The 24,258-nt window shown below is 35.7% G+C and overlaps 1 long non-coding RNA gene across 1 annotated transcript in view; it reads left to right on the top strand.

The window, feature by feature from the left end:
• LOC108529100 (uncharacterized) overlaps window positions 1-24,258 on the top strand; it is a 62,748-nt gene that overhangs the window by 37,899 nt on the left and 591 nt on the right. The gene's annotated exons all lie outside the window — the stretch shown is intronic.

The following is a 24,258-nucleotide window of genomic DNA, read 5'->3' as shown; positions in this document are numbered from 1 at the left end:
TTATTGTTTTATAAAGTTTTATTTTAAATGAGACTTTTTAAAAAAATTACAAGCAAAAAATAAATTAATACTGCATTTCATATTTACCTATATAGTTACTTTTACTAGTGTTCTTTTTTTCATATGGATTTGAGTTATCATCTAGTATACTTTCATTTCATCTGAAGAGCTCCGTTTACCATTTCTTGCAGGAAAGAGTTGGTAACAACTAACAACACAGTGTTTGCTTATCTGGGAAGGGCTTAATTTCTCCTTTATTTTTGAAGGATAGTTTTGTCAGATATGGAATTTTCTATTGATTTTTTTTCCTTTCAGCATTTTGAGTGCATCATTTTGCTGCTTTCTAGCCTCCATGGTTTCTGATGAGAAATCAGCTATCATCATATAGAATATCTCTTTTAAGTGATAAGTTGCTTTTCTCTTACTACTTTCAAAATACTCTCTTTGTCCATTTTTTCTACAATTTGATTATAATGTATCTTGGTTTAGATTTATTTTAGTTTATTAAGGTCTATGAATGTGTAGGTTATTGCTTTTTTTTCAAATTCAGGAACTTTGTGACCATTATTTTTTCAAATATTTTTCCATCCCTTTCTATCTTTCCTCTCCTTCTAGGAATCCCATTATGCATATGTTAACACACTTGATAATATCACATAGGGTCTTGTAGGTTCTTTTAATGTTTTAAATTATTTTTCTGTTTCTCAGATTGAATAATCTCAATTGACCCAAGTTATTGTCCACTGATGCTTCTTTCTGCTCGAATTTGCTGTAGAGTCTCTCTAGTAAATTTTCAATTTTAGTTATCGTGATTTTCAACTCCAGAATTTTAATGATTCCTTTTTATAATTTCTATTTATTGACTGTCTTTTTTTAAAGATACACTTTTCTTGTGGTTCCTTTAGTTATTTTGGCATGATTTTCTTTAGTTCCTTGAACATATTTAAAACATGTGATTCAGAGTCATTATCTAGTAAGTCCAGTGTATGGGCTCCTTCAGAGACAGTTTCTTTGTTTCTTTTTTCGTGTGTAGCAGTTTCCTCCTGCCCTGTCTTTTTCTATGTATGAGCCATACTTTTTAATTTCTTTACATGCCTCATATTTCATTTTTTTTGGAAAACTGGACATTTTGAGTATTATTAGGGGCAGCTTTGGAAAACAGATTTCATACCCTTTTGGGTTTGTTTTTGTTGCTTGTTGTAGTTGTTATTGAATGCTTATTTACTGAATTTTCTGAAATAACTTGGTGAGGTCTTTATTATTTGCTGTGAGGGGTGACTGAAATCTCTATTTGTTAGTTTAGTGGTTAGCTAGTAGTTGAACAGAGATTACCTTAAACATCTGGAAAAAAACATTTTTCATATTCTCCAGTCTTTGCAGATGGAGTGTATGTGTGTGTGTGTGGTGACACACCTTCCATATTCAGCTAGGTAGTTGAAAATTCTGCCTTAGACTTCACTTCCTACATGCAGAGAGCTTAGGGGTCAGCCAGAGATGAGAGCTTTGGGTTTTCCTTTCTTTTTCTTTTCTTTTCTTTTCGTTTCGTTTTTTTCTTTTCTTTTGAGCATGCACACAACCCTGGGCATGCACATGGACTTATAGATTCCCAGGAGTATGTCAGAGTGTTTCAAATCTTTATTTTCCAACATATCTAATTTCCCAAACTTTCCTTTCAAGTTTCAGTTAGTCTATTCTTTGTCCCAACATGATCTATAACTAAAAACCACAGTAACTAATACATCTGCCCATAAACTTTTTTTTTTTGGAAAATGAGTTAGGTGAGATAAAGGAAATTCCTTTAAGCTGTTCCTCCATACAGCCACAAGACAGGTCAAACAATCACAATTCTTTGTAAATGAGATCCATTCTGTTCCCTCTTGTACCAGTACCTGTACCACAAATGCAGACTGTTTCTCTCAAGGCCACCACTGAGCTGGAGAGTGGGGGATGGGACTATGGTAAGCTACAATGCCACAAATCTTGCTATTCTAACTAAGACTCAGCTGACTTTGCCTGAGATACTTTCATCCTGGTTGTTGAAGGTTTTTATTTAGTTTTCATAGTTCTAAAAAAGTTGTTGCAGGCATTTTTTTTTATTTTTTTTTGCCAGGGTTTCATTGTTTTTATGTAGGGAATGGACTATAGGACTTATAGATGTTCTTTTTTTTTTTTTTTTTTTTTTTTTTTTTTTTTTTGAGACAGAGTCTCCCCAGGCTGAAGTGCTATGGCGTGATCTGGGCTCACTACAAGCTCCGCCTCCCAGGTCACGCCATTCTCTGCCTCAGCCTCCCGAGTAGCTGGGACCACAGGTGCCCGCCACCATGTTCCGGCTGAATTATTTTTGTATTTTTAGGTAGAGATGGGGATTTCAGCACCGTGTTAGTTAGGATGGTCCATCGATCTCCTGACCTCGTGATCTACACCCCTCGCCTCCCAAAGTGCTGGGATTACAGGCGTGAGCCAACTGCACCCGTCCCCTAGATATTCCACTCTATCCATATTTTTGCTGATGTAACTCTTTTATAACTTTTCATAATCTAATGATGAAATGTAAAGTCAAAATTTCAAACAAATTGTTTTTCCTTTGGGAATAACTGTGCTTAAAATCATCCTCAAAGTATTTTTTAGAGAAAAACTTTAAAAGTAGTGAACCAGATTTTCTTTACAAAAGGAAAGCAAAAGATATATAGAATTAAAAAGTAAATATGGCCATAATAAAAATGGATGTACTCCGTGTTCAACATTTTAAACAATCTGATTTACAAATACAATAAAAATATAGAATAACAAGGCACTGTCCACCGTTTTTCTCTTCTCATTCAATAATGATTTAAAAATTAATAAAAAAATAAAGAACTCACTGTGAATTCACAATGTTCTTATACAAAAATCTTAAGCCATGCTATTTTGAATGTGACTCACAGAACCAAACATAAAGACTGTAGTCAGAGTGGAAACAATATAAAAGCAATATATGTGATAAAATAACGTGAGAAGAAAAGATGCCGTGATGCAGACTTTTAAAAGCCATTTCGAAAACTTTCATCTTTTGCAATCCTCTCAGCCTTCACTCTAAAGTTTTTTCTTCTTCCTCCACCAGTCATACTGATTTGATATCAGTCACTAATGCTCTAGCAAGAGTGATTCGAGAGCACAGCCTGGTCTGGATGAGACTGTTGGTAGCTGTTTCCCAGGAATTACTAGATTCTACATAGCATCTTCAACTTAATATGCTATAGAGGTATAATTGTATTTTCCAATGCCACTTTTCATTGTAATAAATATTTTATCTACATGGGTTAAAAGGGCCTCTGTGGAATACCCTGAGAATTCTTCTATGAAGGCTATAGAGATTTAGATAGTTCACGTGAGGAATAAAACATTCATATAACAGACACACAAATGAACATTTGAAACCTAACTTATTTATAAAACATGAAGCCCCCACATTTCACATACCTTTTATGTGCCTCCACAGATTCTTATAGAGCCAGAGGAGCAACTGGTTCTGCTTTGGCTTCAGCCAGTTTCGTGCAGGTATATTCTGACAATGCTTTGCCTCATGCCCTCCATGAAGGCCTCTGCAGACATGACTGCTGAAGTAGGGCAACCTTCGGAATGCTCACCAAAATACAGCTTAGAAGCACTCCAACTCCAGCAATCAAGATCTTTGATGGATTAGACACAAAAGCTCTCATGGATAGATGCTTCCTTCCTACCCTATAAAGTCCTGAAATGTGCTTCATATGGTTCTTCAAAATGTCTCATGGGATTTACCAAGCAGTTGCACCATAGCAACAGCCAACTCAAGGACGTATCTTTCTATTGGTTTTCTCTTCTTTCTTGCTTCAGCCCCCACCCCACCATCTCTCTCCTTTATGTTTCTTGGATCACATTTTCCAAGAAAGTACAACCACTTAAGACTTTGTTTCAGGTTCTGATTTCTGGGGAATCCGATTTTAGGAACCCTGACTTTAAAATCATCCATGAATAATACACTAAAGAATTATATTGGTGTACATTGGAGGTTTAGAATAAGATGCAGATCAAGAAATAAACAAAAACATAGGTACTACCCACATTTGTCTAGCTCAGTATGTATGAACAAATGTATTGTAGCTTACATACACATACACACAATCACCTCTTTATTTCATGTGAAAAGAAATTTTAATTCAAGAAAGTGGTATTGCCGTATTTCTTAACTCCAGTGCTTTTGATTGGACAATAGAAAGGAAATGTTCTCTATGAAAATTATAATATTAGCAGGGGGATTTCACAAACTGAGATTTTTTTTTTACCTTGAAGGTAAGAACAAATGAGTCTTCAACCCTGGAGGTGCAGAGTACACTAATAAGTGTATGGTGCTTCCTTTAAGTCTTTCCTCATGGGATCTTTGGTTACAAACTTCCAGAACAAGCTATCATAAAACAATTGTGAACATAATCCTATCATCAGTAGGCCCAGAACTGAAAGCTTTGCTTAATGTGTCAAGTAAGAATATGATGTAGGCTCATTCTGATAGGCACTATCACATTTTATTCACACGGCACCACATGTTCACACTGACTTATCTAAAATCCATGCACTTTAACGCTTTGGCCAGCTCTCCCTGAAGATCACACATGCTTCATTCATAGACTGAATGCTCCATATGCGTCTTATAGGAGTCCAATGAAAGAACTAACTAAACTGTCTCTTGTGCAATGAAAGCTCTGACACTCCATATCATCATTGGTCCTACTTTGGCTAAGCTTAGACACTTTGTTTTTTTGTTGCTGGAGGAGAATCCTGAGAAAGCTATTGAGTGACAGCTGCGGTATCAGCAGATACCACTTGGCATCCTTAATTTGTCCAAATAATGCTCCAGTCTTGAATTTTAAATGTTGATTTCCTGTGGGGTGTTTTTCTTTCTTCTCCTGGTTTAATGCTCTCTGAATGACAAACAGCAAACTTAAAGTACAAAGTGAACATTATCAGAAAGGCTATATGTCTCTGGTAATATAACCAGTGCTGGTTAAATATGAAGGTAAAATAAATAACTGTCTTTATGTATTTCAAGAACTGTAAAAGCTTCCAAATAGCTTTCTTAGAACAGAATGGGCACCTAAAATTTCACCATTACTTATGTGTTTATCAGTGAATTTAGAGTCAGAAAACATACTGTTTTAATACTAGCAATGACACTTGCTTATGTCACTCTGATAAGTGACATAATCTTTTACCCTTATTTCACCATCAATAAAATATAGATCATAACACCTTCGTAACTACTTTACAAAGCTATTACAAGGAGCAGATTAGAAAATATTAGCAAAAGGGTATTGCAAACTATAAAATATATACAAAGATAATGAGTTTCTCTTATTACCATTAGTAATTTCTCTTTGTTACTAATAGCATACATTTATGTAATATCAATAATTCACATGTTTATGTGAATTTGAAGGCTCTAAAAGTATATTTCAAGAGGATATACCCCAGGATTTCTGAGGCAAGTTGGTAGGTATGAGTGTGCTAAATAAGAGTGGAAAAGATCCCAAAAGAATAGTGTGAAGTTCTGAAGATAAATTTACCAACTCTTTAACAAAGCTAAGATTCAGTTTTGGTAATAATTTTGCCTATCCCTCCTCAATCTGTGGGGATAACTGGCAGTATGCTAAGTGGGCTGACAAGTGTGTTACTATCAAAAGGCAGTGCATCTGGACCAGTAGGAGGAGGTTATCTAGAGTCACTCAGATCCTACCCTCAGGCACCTGAGAAGACAAATACAGGCAGGTATGATTTTTGCACCCAATTCTTCTGTGGAGGAAAGGTAAATTCCTTCCCTTATAAAACAAACCTGGATTGTACCTGAGTACTCATGCATCTTGAAGGAATTTTGTTCACTATAGTCATGAAGGATGGTAGAGCTGATGATCTTAAATAAATAAATATAGAGACTTCCTGTGTCTGTCTACTCTGGTGAAATGACTTTATTGGTTCTCAGAACCTGCGTAGCACTTTGCATGTCTCTTGTGATATTCATCACATTCTGATGTCATTATTTTATTCAGTTTTCCATCTCTTTCATACCATTTAAATTTCAGATTATTTTGTGGCTGGAAACAATGTCTTACTCATGTTTATATTGTTTATAAGCAACTGTGGCACAGTGCCTTGAGAGAGTTGATGATTACTGAAGAAAAAAAAAGAATGAAAAATATAGACAAAATAATTGGTGTAGATTATTCTGATATAGTAATACCTTTCTGCTAAGAAATTAAGGCTATGTGCATTAGTGCTTTGAATAAAAATTTGAAAATGGGATTTTACCTTGTAGTCAAGCCAGCCTGTTAATTGCTTTTATAAAATTATTCCCTTTCTATAATTTCAGGATAAAATATTGAATTAGATTTGATTCCAAGTAAGTCTAAATACAAAGCCACGTATCACTTAGAAAACTATAGACTTCCTATTTTTTAATTAAAAGATTTTAAAGGAATAAAATATGAAATTTTCATGTCAAAATAGAAAAAAGTGATGTGGAATTTCCAACACATAAAAGATGAACATACCATAAGGCCTTTCCTACAAAGAAAGGACACTATTCCAATAGTGCAGGGTTTGTTTGTTGTTTTATCCATGTATTTCCCTGCAGAAGAAAGGACTGTGGCTTAGGTAAAGGGAAGAAGAAAAAGTCTAAGAGTAAAAGTGTGGTATTTCCACATGAGGAAGAAAATCTGAAGTGAAACCATTAGTCTACAGATGAAATTTCTATGAGAAAGCTATTTTTCAGAAATGGAGAGGCCTCATGCTGTGTTCAGCACAATGGCAGTACTAGCTGGGGAGCCTGTGGATGAGTGTGAAGTACACAGTGGCCTGCTGTGTAATTAAAGAGGATGTTAGAAAGATTGAGAAACCCCATACTGTGTCCACGAAGAATACAGATACTTTTAGGGAGATGTGATAGAGTTATACAACTAGTCACCAGGTTTTCAAAATAAATTAAAGGGTACCTGTTAATCTTTAGAGGTTGATGACACTTATTTTTCTTTTCAGACTAAAAGTGCTGATTGATTGATTGCTGCTTGATCTGTTTTTGATATTACCTTGTTTTCTTTTTTCTTTCCAAAAGCCATATAAGTTTGTGAAGAATAACAGTTTTTGATGGAACAGCTATGGTTATAGTTTTCAAGAATAAACTATCTTTAAAATAATTCAATCAAAACATGTCATTAAATTTTAAAAGCCTGTGGTCAAAATACATGGCAAAAGGAAACTGTGAGGCATTAATCCAAGCTGTGGCCGCCTTGAAAAATCAGTGTCATTTGGTTGAGTTGCTTTTTCCTTCTCTTCTCTATTAAGGACAATGGAATTAATTTTATGAGCTTCCTGTAGGCACTGAAGAGAAGAAAGTGTAAACCATGTTAAGGTTTCCAGTGAATTTTAAAAGTTACTGAAGATGGGGTTTCTTTCCACTTTCATATGTTCTTTTATGACTGTGCTTTTAAACCCTCATCCTGCATGAAACTTACCTGGCAAGCTTTTAAAAAAGTGATTGTTCACCTTCCATGCATCCCCCCAACCCTGAGTTTCTAATTCAGTTACTCTAAGTGGTACCAAAGAATCCTATTTTCAAACCCCTCTCCTCTGCACCTGCTACCACCAGTTGATTCAGACATACATCCCAATTTGAGACCCACTTTTTACGAGCCTGAGTTTTCTAAGCTATTAGTTATGATTTATCTAACTGATCTCCTGCATGAATAAAAAATGGAATTTGTTGTGCTCAGAATACATCAAAATTTATTTCCGGAAGAATAAAGTAATATGGGATATGAATGGAATTCCTCCTTTTTTTTTTTTTTTTTTTTTTTTTTTTTTTTTTTTTTCTTTTTTTTGCTAGTAACCTCAGAATACCAAAAGAATAGTTCTTTAAAAAAAAAATAAAACCTATTCAAGGAAGCCTGGAACAGAGAGTCAGGGAGCACCATAAAGACCAAAGGTATAAGAGAAATCTAAGAGTAAAATGATGAAACAGTCGCATGTAAATAGCAGACTCAAACGGCCAGAGATTGAATCAGGGTTGCAGGGAGGAGGATATCAGGTCACGTAGAGAACATCCATGAAAAACCAGATACAAACAAATGAAGAGGTGCAGAGAAATTCCTAAATGTCCTTGGGCTATCCCTAGTCCCTTTTCATGGTCCATAGATAGAAAGGAGTTGTGTGTTTGGGGTTCCTTTAAAGACAAAAGATGTTAAGTTGCTTGTGATTTTGCTTTTTGTTCATATCCTTGGTACTGCACTTGGTATGAGTTGGCATTCAATAAATGTTTATTGAATGAATTAATCAGTATAATGAAAGATAATTTTCAAGGACTAGTAACTTAACTATCTCATCTCTATTTCATAATATTTCATACTTAAAAATTTAATTAATGACTTGTCTCAATTTTTCCTAAAATGCTGAACTTGACTTCCAGACTGGTAGAATTCAACCAGTGGTTCTTAAATTTGCCTGTTCATTTAAACCACCTAGAAAGCTTTGAAACACACGTTAGTGTTTGAAACTAACCTCCAGATATTCTAAATTGGTTTGAGTGGAGCCCAGGGATTGAAATATTTAAAAACCAAACAAAAACCAACCAACCAACAATGACAACAATAACAAACCCCCATCTGCCTAGGTAAATCTAATGTGCATCAGGGAATTGAATTTTCGTAGGTGTTCTTAAAATTCATCATTTATTTTTTGCTACTTGTTTCATACTACTCTAAACTAAGCTAGAGAAGTTCAAGAGTTCTTATAGTTCTATTTTCTAAGTGTATTGGTGATGGATAAAGAAAACTTAATGATTTGGGAGAAATAATAGCTACAATTTACACTGCTAAGAAATGTCAGGAATATCAGTATATGCCCAAAGATGTGTTTACTTTGTTTTAACAATTTTAGCCTCCCTGGCACACACACCTTTTACTTCTACCTATATCCCTGGTAGAGTCCATTGCCTTGGGAACTTTCTTATTTATTCCTGTTTTACTTATGATATGAGCCCCACTTCTCCCAATATAAACTGCTGTTTCAGTGACAAAAAACTGAATTTTCTACTTCTACCCCTGTGTCTGCTAGCATTTGGACTTGGTGATGTTGAGGCTCCAGTGTTAACACTTCCCAGTGGCTTTTACCTATGACTGAATCTTAGCAACTCATGTTCTCTACAGTAGGAATCCTCCATCCTAATACCAGTTAATTATGACTGCAAACCCATGGTTAGTAACCCACCTCCCACCCCACCCTCATATACCAAGAGATGATTAGAATACCACATGCAGGAGATGGACCAGGTCAGTGTAAATAACAAAATAGCATAAACTTACCTAGCCAGAAAGACCATCATGATCATGAAAACAGCATAGAATTATGAATAATTATTACCTACTAAGCTCAATGTAAAGCCTTAAAATTCAAGCTAGAGTCAAGTCTACTGATATATATTAATAAAATACAAACCAAACACAAATCTACATTCAGATTTTAGAAACATTTTCTGTGTAGACACTTTTCTTAAGCCCCCAAAGTCTGCAGAAAATAAACATCCACTGTAAATATTTGCTTCTCTGATTTAAAAACAGAAGACACATGTAAATAGCACTGACACCTGCCTCGGAAAGTTGTGAGAAGATGGGAGAAGATGGAATTTCTCTGGGATTCACATTTTGGTACTCCTGTCAAATGTAGTTAGGACAAAATGTTTCTGTTTCTTTCCTCTTTTTTCCTTTTGTTATGGTTTACTTATGATGAGTTGTGTGTTCCTCGACAAACTGATTTTTTTTTAAATTGAGGCAAAATGTGTACTGCTCTTTCCAATACATCATATTAACTTGTGGAAATGCATGCATAGTGCATTTAGTATATCTAAAAGATTGCTGCTGTCATCAAATCTGTTACTTTCCTTACCATTTATGGTAAGCAGTTAATTCATCTATAGAAAATAGAGTTTGCATTAACTTCTGTGGGAGCCTGTATTTTCTGTATGAACCTTTCATCATTTAGTTATTTTTTTGCAAAAAGCAAAATGTAACAGAAGTTTTGGTGTAACTGCCCAGGTATTTTCAAATCACAGAGAAAGTGGGATGAATGGAAACTTGAAATCTTGCACTTAGGTCCAAATTTGGGTATGTTTAAGGAAGCCCTAGTAAACCCTGTTGCCAAAAAGGATAAAGGCTGGATGACTGTAGGCATCAAAAGAAATGGAAAGCAGGTTAGAGAATCAAGAGGCACTAGACGAATAAGTAGTCACATTTTTAAAGATTCATGTATGAGATAAAAAATGTTCTGCTTAACAGCAGTGGTGCTATTTTTGCCATGAGAGTGTCACAAACTCCTATGACCCTGCCTCAGGCAGGGACAGAAGATGGCTCGCAAAAGGACAATGCGTGAAAGCTAGAGAGGTTGAAAGGAATTAGTTCTCAGAAAAGTGGATTTCCATATCTTTGCCATGCTTTTGTAGATATGCACATAATGCTTTATTAAAGAAACCCAGATTTTGTCTCTGCTGTTTATTAATATTGTAGGGGAAAGTGAAATCCATAAAATGAGTAAATTTCCAAGATGTGTTTTTAGCACAATAACATTCAGATGAATCATGAGTAATCTTTTTAAACTAATACATGCCCCTTTTTAAAATAAGAATTGGCAACTCATTGCCACTGATTTGGAAAAGATTTAACATTTAAGTTAAGTGGTACTTCAACCCCTATTTCTAGCTTGTAGGACGCCAGCCATCTCAGTGATACAACAAATTGCAGCAACATCGCATGCATTTAACCAAGCGTAAATGAAAATAATTCTCCATAGTGTCCAAGCTCAAATACCCAACTAATGGTTTGAAATTATAGTTTTGAGCACCAAATTTTTATTTAATTCTCCCTTTATTAAAAGCTTTGTTTTACCCTATTTTCACTGCGGTATGATTACTATATACCAAAACATAATAAAGACATGAAAACAGACTTTTACAGCTTGAAGTCTCTAGCCAATCCTTATTTTAATGCAGCAATTCGCAGTGTATTCTGTAATATGAAACATTAAACCTGGCATTTTGTTGGAGCTATAAAATTTTAAAACTCACCTATAAACAGTTATTTACGAAGAGTAAGTGACATCTGAAATTCTTTCTCAATGAGAGTTTTGGGAGACCTAGAGCCTCTCCTCTTTCTTCTCGCTCAGTTCCAATTTTTTTTTAAATCAACTTTCCCACTTATTCTCAAATCTTTATGCTCACACTTGCTGCTTTCTCTTCATACCACATGCCAGGGTTATGACAGTGCTAGCCAGGCCACAGGCTTCACAGGCCAAGCTGTGTGCAAAGGCAGCACCATGTTTGATTCATGTCAATACTCCATGCCCCAGCACAGTGCCTGAAATGTAGAAGTGATTCAACCAGAGAAAGAACCTAAACTGTATGTACTGAATTTCTCAATTCAAGAAATTTTTTGGAAGAAATTTTTATTGTGCTCATGAATAATGATTTCCAGTGTAGATTTTAAAATCAAATCGGACTATGTTTCATGACACTTTACTGTGATTTATGTATTCACATAGATAAATTTGAAGGAAAGATATGATATAGGGTAAGTAAAAAAAAAAAGCATGTTGTAGTTCTATGCTACCATATTTGATTTTATAATATTATCTAGCAAAATATATACCTTATACAAATAGAAGTAAAATGAGTCTAGGCAATAAATTTAAATGTATGTTATTTCCTATTAGGTACTAATGGACCATACTTTTTTCTTCCCCTGAGGGAAGGACTCTGATGTCCTACTGAGGTGAAACTCATTAAATCTCATCCATGTAGAATGTGGAATTTAAAAGATTTAAATCCATGTAGAATTTAAAATATTTCAGAAACTCTGCTCATTCATTGTAAAACCCACCTTTTGTCAATAATTTTTTACCCTACTCTATAATAATAATAGTTAACTCTATTTTATCATTTCATGGACCACAGATATGTTCTGGATAAAAGTAACTAAAGTGATCTGCAGGTATTTAAGCATGGTCTGCTCTCAAGGCTCTGTCTTTTGCCCTGAGATTATCTAATAATGCTAATGTTGACATTTTACCCCAGGTATTTATAAAGGAAAATAAATTTACTACTCTTAAGACCCACATTTACTAGTTAAGAAAATAAAAGTAAATTTAAATTGAATATCTAATTAAATAGTATCTTACTTTGTTCATCTCAGCTGGAGAGTAACAAGTATATGTAAATTGTTTTAAAATTTACTAAGCACTCTTTATTACATTATCCCATGTGATTCTTATAACAACTGCTTGAAGTAAAAAAGACAGAGTTCTCTTTTGTAGATTGGTGAGTGATAGAATCCGAATTTATATCCAGGTCTACAGACTCTATACCTGGTATTCTGAGTAGAGGTAGAAAAAGTACCTGTTGAAGGAAGAGTCTGCTAGGCTACCCTGCATATCTCCCTAGAGTCTCCCAGCCTAATGTGAGACCTCTCTCATGTCTTCCTTTCGATGTGATCTCAGGTAGGCTAGCATGGCTTTCATAGAGACTAGGGTTTAAAACTTCATCGTGTTGCAAGGCACTGACTGTTTTTTGCTTGAGGACTGTCTCACATAACTGAATAGGTCCTTTCTCCACTGGCAGGGGAATAATTTGGAAACTCTTTAAGGTCCCTTACATGTATTAAAGGTTTGGATGTGAATTGAGAGTAGCCATGGCTCTCAAAGTTTGGGGATTAAACACAGGGAGAAAAGCTACTCTTCTCTAATATTCTTGTGAATGCTCAGCTGTATCACTGCTTCTGTTTTTCCATATAGGGTTATCAGTCATCTATGTACTCGCCTTACTGTGAGAGTTTTAGTAATAATGATTAGAACAAAGGTGTATGGAGTTGCCTAATATGCACCAGACCCCACACAATAGCATTTTTACATGCATTATCTCGTCAGTCCTTAGAACAAATGAGGTTGATATTTTTAAATACCCATTTATGGGTAAAGAACTTAAGTGTCAAATTAAGTAGCCCAAGTTCACTGAGTTACTAAGTAGCCCAGCTGGGATTCAAATCTAGCTCTTCTTGGCCACAAGGCTCTATTCTTTTCATGTCGCCTTTGCATTTGACATATCCTGAGATTAGTTTTGCAGTTCTTCTATTGATCCCAAATTCTTTCCATTTAGAGATCAAAAGTTGCTGCTATCAGTTATGCTTAGTCTGGAATATATAACTCTATTTTACAGGATGATACCAGATAATGTTTGTTTAAGTAAATGATCTTTGAAAGACTCATGCAGGCAGGAAGAATTGGGATAAATTAGGGCAAGAGAAAATATTTAAAATTGTTGGTGTTTTACAGTCATTGTACTGCAGAGGGGAGGGGGAGAAAAATACAAGAAAAAATATGATTAAATTTATCTGGTTGATAAACACTCCATTTTAAATGTTTATGCTCAAATGCAAACAACATGAATAACATTGCAACCTGTAGAGCATCCATGGTGAATGGAAGATGGAGCTCTATTTTGCAATAGCTCTGAAGCCCCACATCCAGATTATGGGACAAACTGCACTCTGCAAGTAGCTGGTTGTCAGCAAGAGCTTCTCATTGAAAAACTACATCAATCAAAGCAAGCTTCCTGAGTCCAAAGTGCTGAAGATATCACAATCATTAAACAGTTATGCAAATGTAAAAGCAATATCTCACCTCATTAGTACTAAATATGTTGTTTATTCTTTCCCCAAGTAAAATGTTTAGAAGCCTGCATAATGAGGGTCTCGTTGACAGAGGTGTGGAATTATGAAGCTGCTAAATCCAGCACAAAGACAGAGTGATAAAATGGATTGGATTTTGTAAGAGCTGTGCTTAGAGCAAACTTGGGTGGCTGGATTCCACATTAGCACATTGTTTTGACATTCATGTACTCAGAGATTTGATTTCATGGATTAGGGGGAGGTGGTTATGACATTTAGGTGGAGAAAAGAGTGTGCAGGCTGAAGTCAAAAGCTATGGCTATAGGCAGAGAAGAAAGCTGGATGAGTTCTTAAAGCAATATCCTATTTTCTAATGAGGGTACTTGCATAACAAACGCCATGCAAATGGTCTAGAGGCATAATTAAAGCCGATGGTCAGTGATGGAACCAAATTAAACTTGGAAATGTTTACTTGTCTGGAGTAGTCTTTGTACAAATGTGTGATAAAGATAAATGTCTGTCTTTTAAACTCTATCCTCCAGTGTACACCAGCATCTAGAAGGCAGCTTAAGGTTTGTAGTGAAATGTGCTGTTGGCTACTAGTGTGTGATTCTTAATATGTCAATGGGCTGGAATTTATTTCTCATGAGTTCATGAGTCTTCAGTGTCTTAGTTGGAATTGCCATGCTGCCATATATTTCATACAATTAGCTACCTTAGTTCACAATGCTGATGAAGTGCTAGTCCCACCTCAACCACGGGAATGTTGATAAGAAAAAGAGCATAACAGACTGTTAGACTGTAGGCTCCCTGAGTGCAGCAGCCTTGACTGATTCTTCCCTGACTTGGCACAAGGAATAGCACCTAGCCTGTACTCTACAAATAAGTGCTAAGTGTCTGAGAGAAAGGCGGTTTTTTCAGTTCTTCTTCATGTCCACTAACCTTCTTCAAGATGCTGATTGGACTTACAGGCATTGCTGAGAAGATTCCTTAGGAGGCTGTGTGAAAGCAAGCAAGGATGGGAAACACTTGTTCTGCTCAGCCAGGTTTCACCTTGTGACCTCTACCCTAGATTCTAGTGCCATCCACATAGTTGTGTGTGTCATACTCAAAGAAAGAAAAAGAAAGAAATGTTAGGTGCAATAACATCATTGATGATTTATGTTTCAAAATATAATTTTCATCTTTAAGTTACTGCTATGTTTTACTGATGATCACCCCTTCTTACTCGATGGCTCTTTGGAGATCAGTAAGGAGATGATTGAGGAAGAATTTGTCTTCACAGACTATTGAATTTTCTAAGTTTTTTAAATGGAAAATTCCCTTCACCTGGGTGCTAACTTTCTAGTCAGTAGGGCAACTGATCACCTATTTATTCGAATGCCTTTGATGTGCACTAGAGAACATGAGTACAAAGGACCTAACAAACATCTGGACAAGTGCATCAGTAAAGTTGTTATAGTAAAAAGTGAATCTGAAACAAAACAAAACAAAAAAAAAAGGAAGTGAGTTTGAAAAAAGCTGAACTTCCTTTTCTTTGGGTGGTGAAGAAAATAACATGTTATACTGGGGTAAAGGGTTTGGAATGAGACAAAATTGTGTTCAAATTTTGGTCTACTATTTAATAATTATGTAAAAAGTTTCATTAATCAAACTGAGTCTCAGTTTCTGCCTCTTTAAAATGATAATCCTTATATTAGTCATTAGGTTGTTATAAGAATTCAATGAACATCAAAGTCCTTAGCAAAATAACAATGATTGCCATAATTTAGTTCATTGTTATATCAGAGTTTTAAGTGAACATTCAGACTGTTTCAGTATGCATATTTGGGTGTCTCATTTATTTACTTATTTTCAATTTTGTTAGGTGGTTCCACTGTCAAGGCCTCTGAACATGTTTCCATAGCAAATACTATTCTAAAAATATAGAAAAGTAGTAGGCTGTTTCATGCATTTTAATACATTGACATTCCATGTTTTTTGCCTAATGAAGCAAATATTCAAAAATAGGCATGGGGGAAGAGACAGAGCCAGCAAGAGCACACTCTATTCTTTGGGTATGTGTGTGTGTGTGTATAAATGTGTGTATAAATATATAAATATATATGATCAATCTTGATTATATTACAAACACATTCCCTATTATTGTCAGTGATTCTTTTTCTCATAATACGCATTTCTCTGTGGTTGTTTCTCATTCTGTAGAAAAAGAATAACCTTAGGCAAGTGTTTTACCTTTGTGGGTCTCAGTTTCATTATCTGAGAAGTGCACAGAGAGTGCATGGAGCAATCCCTTCCACTTCTAGAAGAAAAACATATATCCCACTTTCATAAGGTCAACGATGTTTAAGTTCCTGTTAAACGTGCAGATGTTTGAATAATCCCTAGAACTGATACTAATTTCCTATTTCTAAAATTAAAGGGAAGACTTTAGTTGACATAACAAGCAGAACAATCCCATATGATGCTCAGTACTCCCTAATAAATATTTAACAGTACTCATTTCCTTATAAAGAATAATCTGGAAGTACAGGTACCCCTGGTTATAAAAAATTTTACAATTTAAACTAAAAAATTAAGTGACTATTATTATTTAAACTGAATTTTTGCTATCTCAGCTGAACCCTTGTACTGAGTGATAGTAGTCACATTTGTATTAGCCTAGCCCTGCAAGATGCCACAGCCAGGGTTCTCCACATCTCTGTATGTTATTTCAACCCCCTGTATCCATCATCAGAGCCTTTTCCTTTGCTTACTAAAAATGTATAAAAGGTAATCTTTCCATATATGTCTACAACTATCATGGATGACCTTCTGTAACTCCAGAGATTTTGCCTAGTATTTGGATTAGGGATATAGATTTAGTTTGGCTCCTGGAAGCTGTGGGTTGGTTGCCAAATCACAAAAGAAAGACATACCTCCCAAAAAAGCCAGTGTTGAAGAACATGGGGAGTGGGTAGACAGTTTCTGCTCCCAAAATCATAGAATTAGGGAACATTTGATTATCCTTAGATATATACTTTATCAAATAAATGTGCAGTTGACAAGAACACAGATAAACACGATCACCTTGAAAATTCAAATAAATTCCAATCATTAATATTGAAGATAATTGGATTGCAATGATGAATAAATCTAAAGAAATAATGTATTAGAAATGCAGATCAAACAAAAAAGGACAAAGGAAGGTCACCAAGGCAGATATCGGCAAAGCTCATCTAAGCACTGTCTCAAGAAAAGTAAATATTGATTCTTAGACTTTTAGTATAGTTCCATAGCAAGTCCCTCCTGATGCTCTATTAGAAGAGGTAAGAAGATATGATCTCCATTGAGGTTTATCTCCTCCTGCACTCAAACTACCATAACTACAAGATATCCTCCCTAATTTCCATTCAGCCTGAAGAATCCAGTTGCCTCAGAAGGATTATGGCAATGAGAATGCAAATAAAAATTTTCTAGGCAATACTCAATTTTAAATTTCAAAGCATATGCTTGAAACACAAGACAAAGTCTTTGATTTCCTCAGAGAACAGAGGTGGCCCTGTGCGAAACAATAACCATAGAAGAATAAATATCACCTGAGTATTTTTTTAAAAATACATTTAGACTAGATGAAGAATCCATGGGCTAAGGTTGGAGTATATGAGAGAAGAAGCAATACACCAGTGTGTATATCAGGAAAGTGTTTGCTCTCCATTCCCAGACCCAGTTTGGGAGGGCCACAGAATGCTATTTTTTAAGGTAATCCTTGCTGCAGCAGCCAAATTTGGAGACACAATACAATATATTTTATTTCTTATGCAATAATCCAAGGAAGTGGGTCTGATTGGTGGACAGCTTTTTTCTATGTGGTGACTCAGATTCTCAGGCTCCTTCCATTTTGGGACTCTTCAGTTCTCTAGAGCCTTGGAATCCAGTAGCTAAAAGGGAAAACAGAAACTGAAAATTTCTTATCAGCTTCCTATAAATCCTGGCATAGAAATGAGATACATCATTTCTATTAATATTCAATTGACAAGAATTAGTCACATACCCTCAACTAGATGTAAAAGGGGACTTGGAAACTCAGTCCCCGGTTATATAGCCTCATCTCACCAATAATTCCAAACTATGGCAAGAAAACCATGATATTTTGGTGGACAGCAGGCATCTCTACCACTAATGACCATGTAGGTTTGAGCCTTCAGACAAAGTCAACACGTACCCATTTTCCATCTGTGGCTCTGGAAGGTGATGATATTTGGGAATATTCCCCATATTAAATGAGGTTGTAGCAGTCAAAATGAAATGGCAATGTAGCTTATCTAGGGAAAGCAGTTCAAAGACATCCCCTTCCCACCAGCATCCTCCTCTGAGGTTTCCTGTGCTTCAGAGTGACATGGAGAGCATACAAAATTTTTCCTGTGTACCTACCAACCCTCCTCCAGAGAGGCACAAATGTAATGGAAAGAATGATGACAAAGTCCTGGATATAAGATGAAAGGAAGCCAGGGAATGCTGCCAGTAGCCATTCAAAGGGAACAAGTGGGAATGGGGCCATTTCAGCAGATGCCAGCAATGTAGAAAATGATGACCAAGGACCAGATAAGTCAACTTCCTTAGGTTTAGAAATAAGCAAAAAAAGGTTTAGAAATGGGTGTAGCACACCAACATGGCACATTTATACATATGTAACAAACCTGCACATTGTGCACATGTACCCTAGAACTTAAAGTATAATAATAAAAGAAATAAGCAAAAGAAAAAAGAAAAGTAGAATAATTTTGGATCATTCTTAGTCTACCTTCAATTGAGTATATTTACTCTGAATTGTCAGAAATGGATTCTGCTACCAGGCATAATGAGACTCAAGCTAGAAATTAAGGACAATTAAATAAAGTTACTTTTTTGAGGAACATATGCAAGATTATAGTTTGAGATTTAGTCACTACTACATGTGTGACTAAACTATTTTCTTAGTGTGGTTGCATACACCCCAAGAAATTTTCGTTTTTAATGTTCTTACCAAGCTTCACTGTCTACTCTGAATATATACAGTGGTCGGGATATACATAGTGTATTATTTATCATGTAAAGTTTCATGTAACACAAGTTATCATATTTATGTTTACATACTTATATTTCTCTGTGTAAAATAGTTAAATAACCACATTTTAAAAGATATTTAAGTCAATTACTACCTTATGTCCAGTGGTGTTCTATATTCTGAAGATATAGCAATGAGTTACACAGACAAAAGCCTCTGCCATCAAGGAATTTACCTTCTAATAAATAAGCAGAATTTGCATTCTAATAAATAAGAAAGTTGACAAAGTAAGTAAAATATAGAGTTACATCATATGGTGATAAGGGCTATAGAAAAAAATATAAAGCAGAGAATGTAAGAGGTAATGGGGTCAGGGTAGGGAGACATTGAATTTTATTTAATTTAATCTATGTAATTTTTATTTTATTATAAATAGACAAATTATAATTGTATATATTTATGAGGTACAAAGTGATGTTACGATATATGAATATAAATGTGGAATGAATAAATCAAACTAATTCATATGTATTCATCACCTCACATACTTTTTTTGTGGTGAGAACATTTGAAATTTACTCTCTTAACAATATTTAAACATACAATACATTATTATTAACTATAGTCACCATGCTGTGCAATAGATCTGAAAAACCTCATTCATCTTATCTAACTGAAACTTTGTCCCCTTTGACCCCATCTCCCCAACCCTAACCCCTGGCCTCTGGTAACCACCATTCTACTCTCTATTTTTGTGTTCAATTGTTCTGGATTTCACATACAAGTGAGATTGTGTGGTGTTTGTCCTCCTGTGCCTGGCTTATTTCACTTAGCATAATGTCCTCCAGGTTTATCTATATTGTCACAAATGACAAAATTTCCTCCCTCTTTTTTAAAGTGGAATAATATTTTATTGTGTACGCATACCATATTTTTTTAAACCATGCATCTGTTGATAGACACAGGCTTATTCCATATAAGATTATTGAGAATGCAGATATCTCTTCAACATACAGGTTTCAAATCCTTAGTTTTTAGAGGTACCTCTATACAGTTTTCCGTAAATGGTTGTACTAATTTACATTCCACCAACAGTACCCAAGAATTCCCTTGTCTTGATGGGATCTGATTAAAGAGCTTCTGCACAGCAAAAGAAACTATCATCAGAGTGAACAGGCAACCTACAGAATGAGAGAAAAAATTTTAATATACCCACCTGACAAAGGTTTAATATCCAGAATTTACAAGGAAATTAAATTTACAAGAAAAAAACCATCAAAAAGTGGACAAAGGATATGAATAAACACTTCTCAAAAGAAGACATTTATGTGGCCAAGAAACATTTAAAAAACGCTCAGCAACACTGATCATCAGAGAAATGCAAATCAATACCATAATGAGATACCATCTCAAACTAATCAGAATGGTGATTATTAAAAAGTCAGGAAATAATAGATGCTGGTGAGGCCATGGACAATTAGAATTGCTTTTACACTGTTGGCAGGAATGTAAATTATTTCGACCATTGTGGAAGATAGTATGGCGATTCCTCAAGGATCTAGAACCAGAAATACCATTTGACCCAGCAATCCCATTACTGGGGATATACCCAAAGGAACATAAATCATTCTACTATAAAGACACATGCCCAAGTGTGTTTACTGCAGCACTATTTACAAATAGCAAAGACGTGGAACCAACCCAAATACCCATCAATGATACACTAGATAAAGAAAATGTGGTACACATGCACCATGGAATACTGTGCAGCCATTAAAAACGATTAAGATCATGTCCTTTGCAGGCACATGGATGAAGCTGGAAGCCATCATCCTCAGCACACTAGCACAGGAACAGAAAACCAAATACTGCACATTCTCACTCATAAATGGGAGTTGAACAATGAGAACACATGGACACACAGAGGGGAATAACACACCGAGGCATGTTAGGGGATGGGGGGGGTGAGAGGAGGGAACTTAGAAGATGGGTCAATAGGTGCAGCAAACCACCATGACACACATATACCTATGTAACAAACCTGCATGTTCTGCACATGTATCCCTTTTTTTAAGAAATAATAAAAGAATTCCCTTGTCTCCATGTCCTTACCAACACTTGTTATCTTTTGTCATTTTGATAACAGCCACTCTGACAAGTGTAAGGTGATAGCTCATTGTGGTTATAATTTTCATTTCACTAATTATTAGTGATGGTGAGCATTTTTTCATCTATCTGTTGGCCATTTGTATGTCTTCCTTCTAAGAAATATCTATTCAGGTTCTTTGCCCAAATTTTAATTGGGTTATTTGTTTTCTTATTATTGAGTTGTTTAAGTACCTTATATATTTTGGACATTAATCATTCATCAGATATATGGCTTGCAAATATTTTCTACCATTCCTAGATTGTCTACTAATTTTTTCCTTTGCTGTGCAGAAGCTTTTTTGCTTTTGTTTATTTTTTCATGTTATTGTTTATTATTTCACATTTGTTTATTTTTTCTCATTGTTGACTGAACTTTTGGGGTCAAATTCCAAAAAAAAAATCATTGCCCAGACCTATGTCATGTAACATTTTCTCTATGATTTTTTCTAGTAGTTTTACAGTTTCAGGTCTAACACTTATGTTTTTAATCAATTTTGAGTTAATTTTTGTATGTTGTGTAAGATAAGAGTCTAATTTCATTCTTCTACCGGTCTATATCCAATTTTCCCAGCACCTTTTATTGAACAGACTTTCCTTTTTCCATCTTGTGTTCTTGACACTTTTGTCAAAAATCAATTGATTGTAAATGTGTTGGTTCATATCTGGACTCTCTATTCTGTTCCATTATTCAGTGTGTCTATGTGCATGCCCATATTATGCTGGTTTAATTATTATAGCTTTTTAATATAGTTTGAAATCAGGTAGAGTGATGCCTTCATCTTCGTATTTTTTTGTTTAAGATTGGCTTGTCTATTCAGGGGTGTGTGTGTGTGTGTGTGTGTGTGTGTGTGTGTGAGTGTGTGTGAGATTCCATCTGAAATTTAAGATTCTTTTTTCTACTTCTGAGAAAAATGACATTGAAATTTTATAGGGATTGCATTGAACCTGTAGATTGCTTTGGGTAGTATGGAAATTTTAACAATGTTAATTATTCCAACTCATAAACATGGAATATCTTTCCATTTCTTGTGTCTTCTTTCATTTCTTTCATTAATGTTTTAGAGGTTTTAGTGGACCAGTCTTTTACCTCTGATGTGGTTTGATTTTGTGTCCCACCCAAATCTCATGTCAAGTTGTAATCCCTAGAATTAGAGGAGGGGCCTGCTGGGAGGTGACTGGATCATGGGGGTAGTTTCTAGTGGTTTAGCACCATCCCCAGTGCTGTTTGTTTAAAAGTGTGTAGCACCTCCCCTATCTCTCTTTTTCCCTGGCTCTGGTCATGTGAAGACTTGCTTTGCTTCCCCTTTGCCTTCTACCATGATTTTAAGTTTCTTGAGGCCTCCCCAACTATGCTCCCTGTACGGCCTGCAGAACTGTGAGTCAATTAAACCTTTCTTCATAAATTACCCAGTCTCAGTCTCAGGTAAACCTTTCTTCTTCATAAATTACCCAGGCAGCATGAGAAAAAATTAATACAACCTCATTTGTTAAGCTTATTCTAAGAATTTTTTTGGTAGCTATTGTAAGTGGAATTGTTTTCTTGATTTCGGTTTCAAATAGTTTGTTGTTAGTGTATTAAAATACTACTAATTCTTGTCTGTTAGTTTTTATCCTGCAAACTTATGGTATTCATTTATTAGTTCTAGCAGTTTTACGGTGGAATCTTTAGGATTATCTACATGTAAAATCATGTCATCAGAAAACAGAGACAATTTCACTGCTTTCTTTTCTATTTGGATGTATTTTATTTCTTTCTCTTGCCTGATTATTCTGGCAAGGACTTCCAGTACTGTGTTGAATAGAAGTGGCAAGAGTGGACATCTTTGTCATCAGTGTTAAGTATAATGTTAGTTATGGACTGTCATATATAGCTTTAAATGAGTTGAGGTACATTCCTTCTATATGTAATTTGTTGAGAGTTTATTATGAAAAAATATTTAATTTTTTCAAATGGTTTTTCTGTATCTAAATGAGATAATCATATCATTTTTGTCCTTCATTCAGTTAATGTGATGTGTCACAGTTACTGATTTGTATATGCTGAACTATCCTTGCTTCCCCAGTATAAATCCTGCTTGATCATGGTGAATGATCCTTTTAATGTAAGATTGAATTAAATTTGCTAATATTTTTAGAGTATTTTTGCAACTGTAATTCATCAGGGATATTGACATGTAATTTTCTTTTCTTTTCATGTCCCTGTCTGGCTTTGACATCAGGGAATGTGGCCTCATGTAATGAGTTTGGAAGTATTCTTTCCTCTTTTACGTTTTGAAATAATTTGAGAAGGATTGATACTAGTTCTGAAATATTTGGTAGAATTATTCAGTTAAGCTATTAAGTCCTAGGCTTTTCTTTCATGGAAGACTTTTTATTACATATTCAATCTCCCTACTCATTGTTGGACTATTTAAATTTTCTATTTGTTTATAATTTAGTCTTCATGGGTTCTTTCTAAAAAGTTTTCCACTTCTTGTGGGTTATCCAATTTGTTCACAGTGATCTTTTATGATCATTTGTATTTCTGTGGTATTAATCTTCAGGGTCACGGGGTGTATTTCCTGGCTGAGCATTACTGCTATTTGTGTTTTTCAGTTGGGCAAGGCTGCAAGCTGTGCTTGCAGAAGTTAAGCACTCTGAGGCTAGGCAGAGTCACTGCTCAAAACATGGGTCCAAAGGCTATACTCTGTAGCAATGCATATTTGAAGCTTTCCTCCTTGCCTGAGTGGGGCTTTGAAATGGGCTTTGAGTCTGGGTCAGGCCACTGTTTGAACTCAGAGGTTGGGCAGGTCTAGTCCCTAAGCTCTGCAGAAATGCATGTAACAGGACTCTCCCTTCCTGGGTGGGGCCTTGGAATAGGCTTTGGAACTGGGCCAAGCTACTGCTTGGTCTAGGCAGGACTCACTCCTGTGCTCTACAGAAAGGCATTCTGTACATTAAGGTGTCTCCTAGCTTGGGTGGAGCTTTGGGGTGGGCTCCGAGTCTGGGCCAGGCTGCTGATTGGACTCCCAGGCCAGGCACTAGCCCCTGTGCTCTACAGAAATGTGTTGTGACTGTGTCTCCTTGCCTGGGTGGGGATCTGCTGTAGGCTCTGACACTAGGTGTGGAGGCTGGCTGCCTAGGGCTCTAGCCAGGTTAAACGTCCTGCTATACTTCTGGGAGCCACCAGCTTGGCTTTGGGGATGAGCTCTGCTGTTGGCTGGGATGGCATCACTGGCGGAAACAAAGGGCTATCAAGATCCTTGAGCCTCCTTTTTGTGTTTCTATCTGATCCCAGGTGGTCTAGTCCCATTGTTACACCCAGTGTTCCCTTTGAGGTGAGATGGGGATGAGCTCCCTGATAAGTGTCCCTGAATACTGAGAAGCTGGATGACT

Source organism: Rhinopithecus bieti, unplaced genomic scaffold, assembly GCF_001698545.2.
Source record: "Rhinopithecus bieti isolate Rb0 unplaced genomic scaffold, ASM169854v2 scaffold_6371, whole genome shotgun sequence".
In the NCBI taxonomy this organism is placed as follows: domain Eukaryota; kingdom Metazoa; phylum Chordata; class Mammalia; order Primates; family Cercopithecidae; genus Rhinopithecus; species Rhinopithecus bieti.
This window is presented reverse-complemented; position numbering and strand designations above follow the sequence as displayed.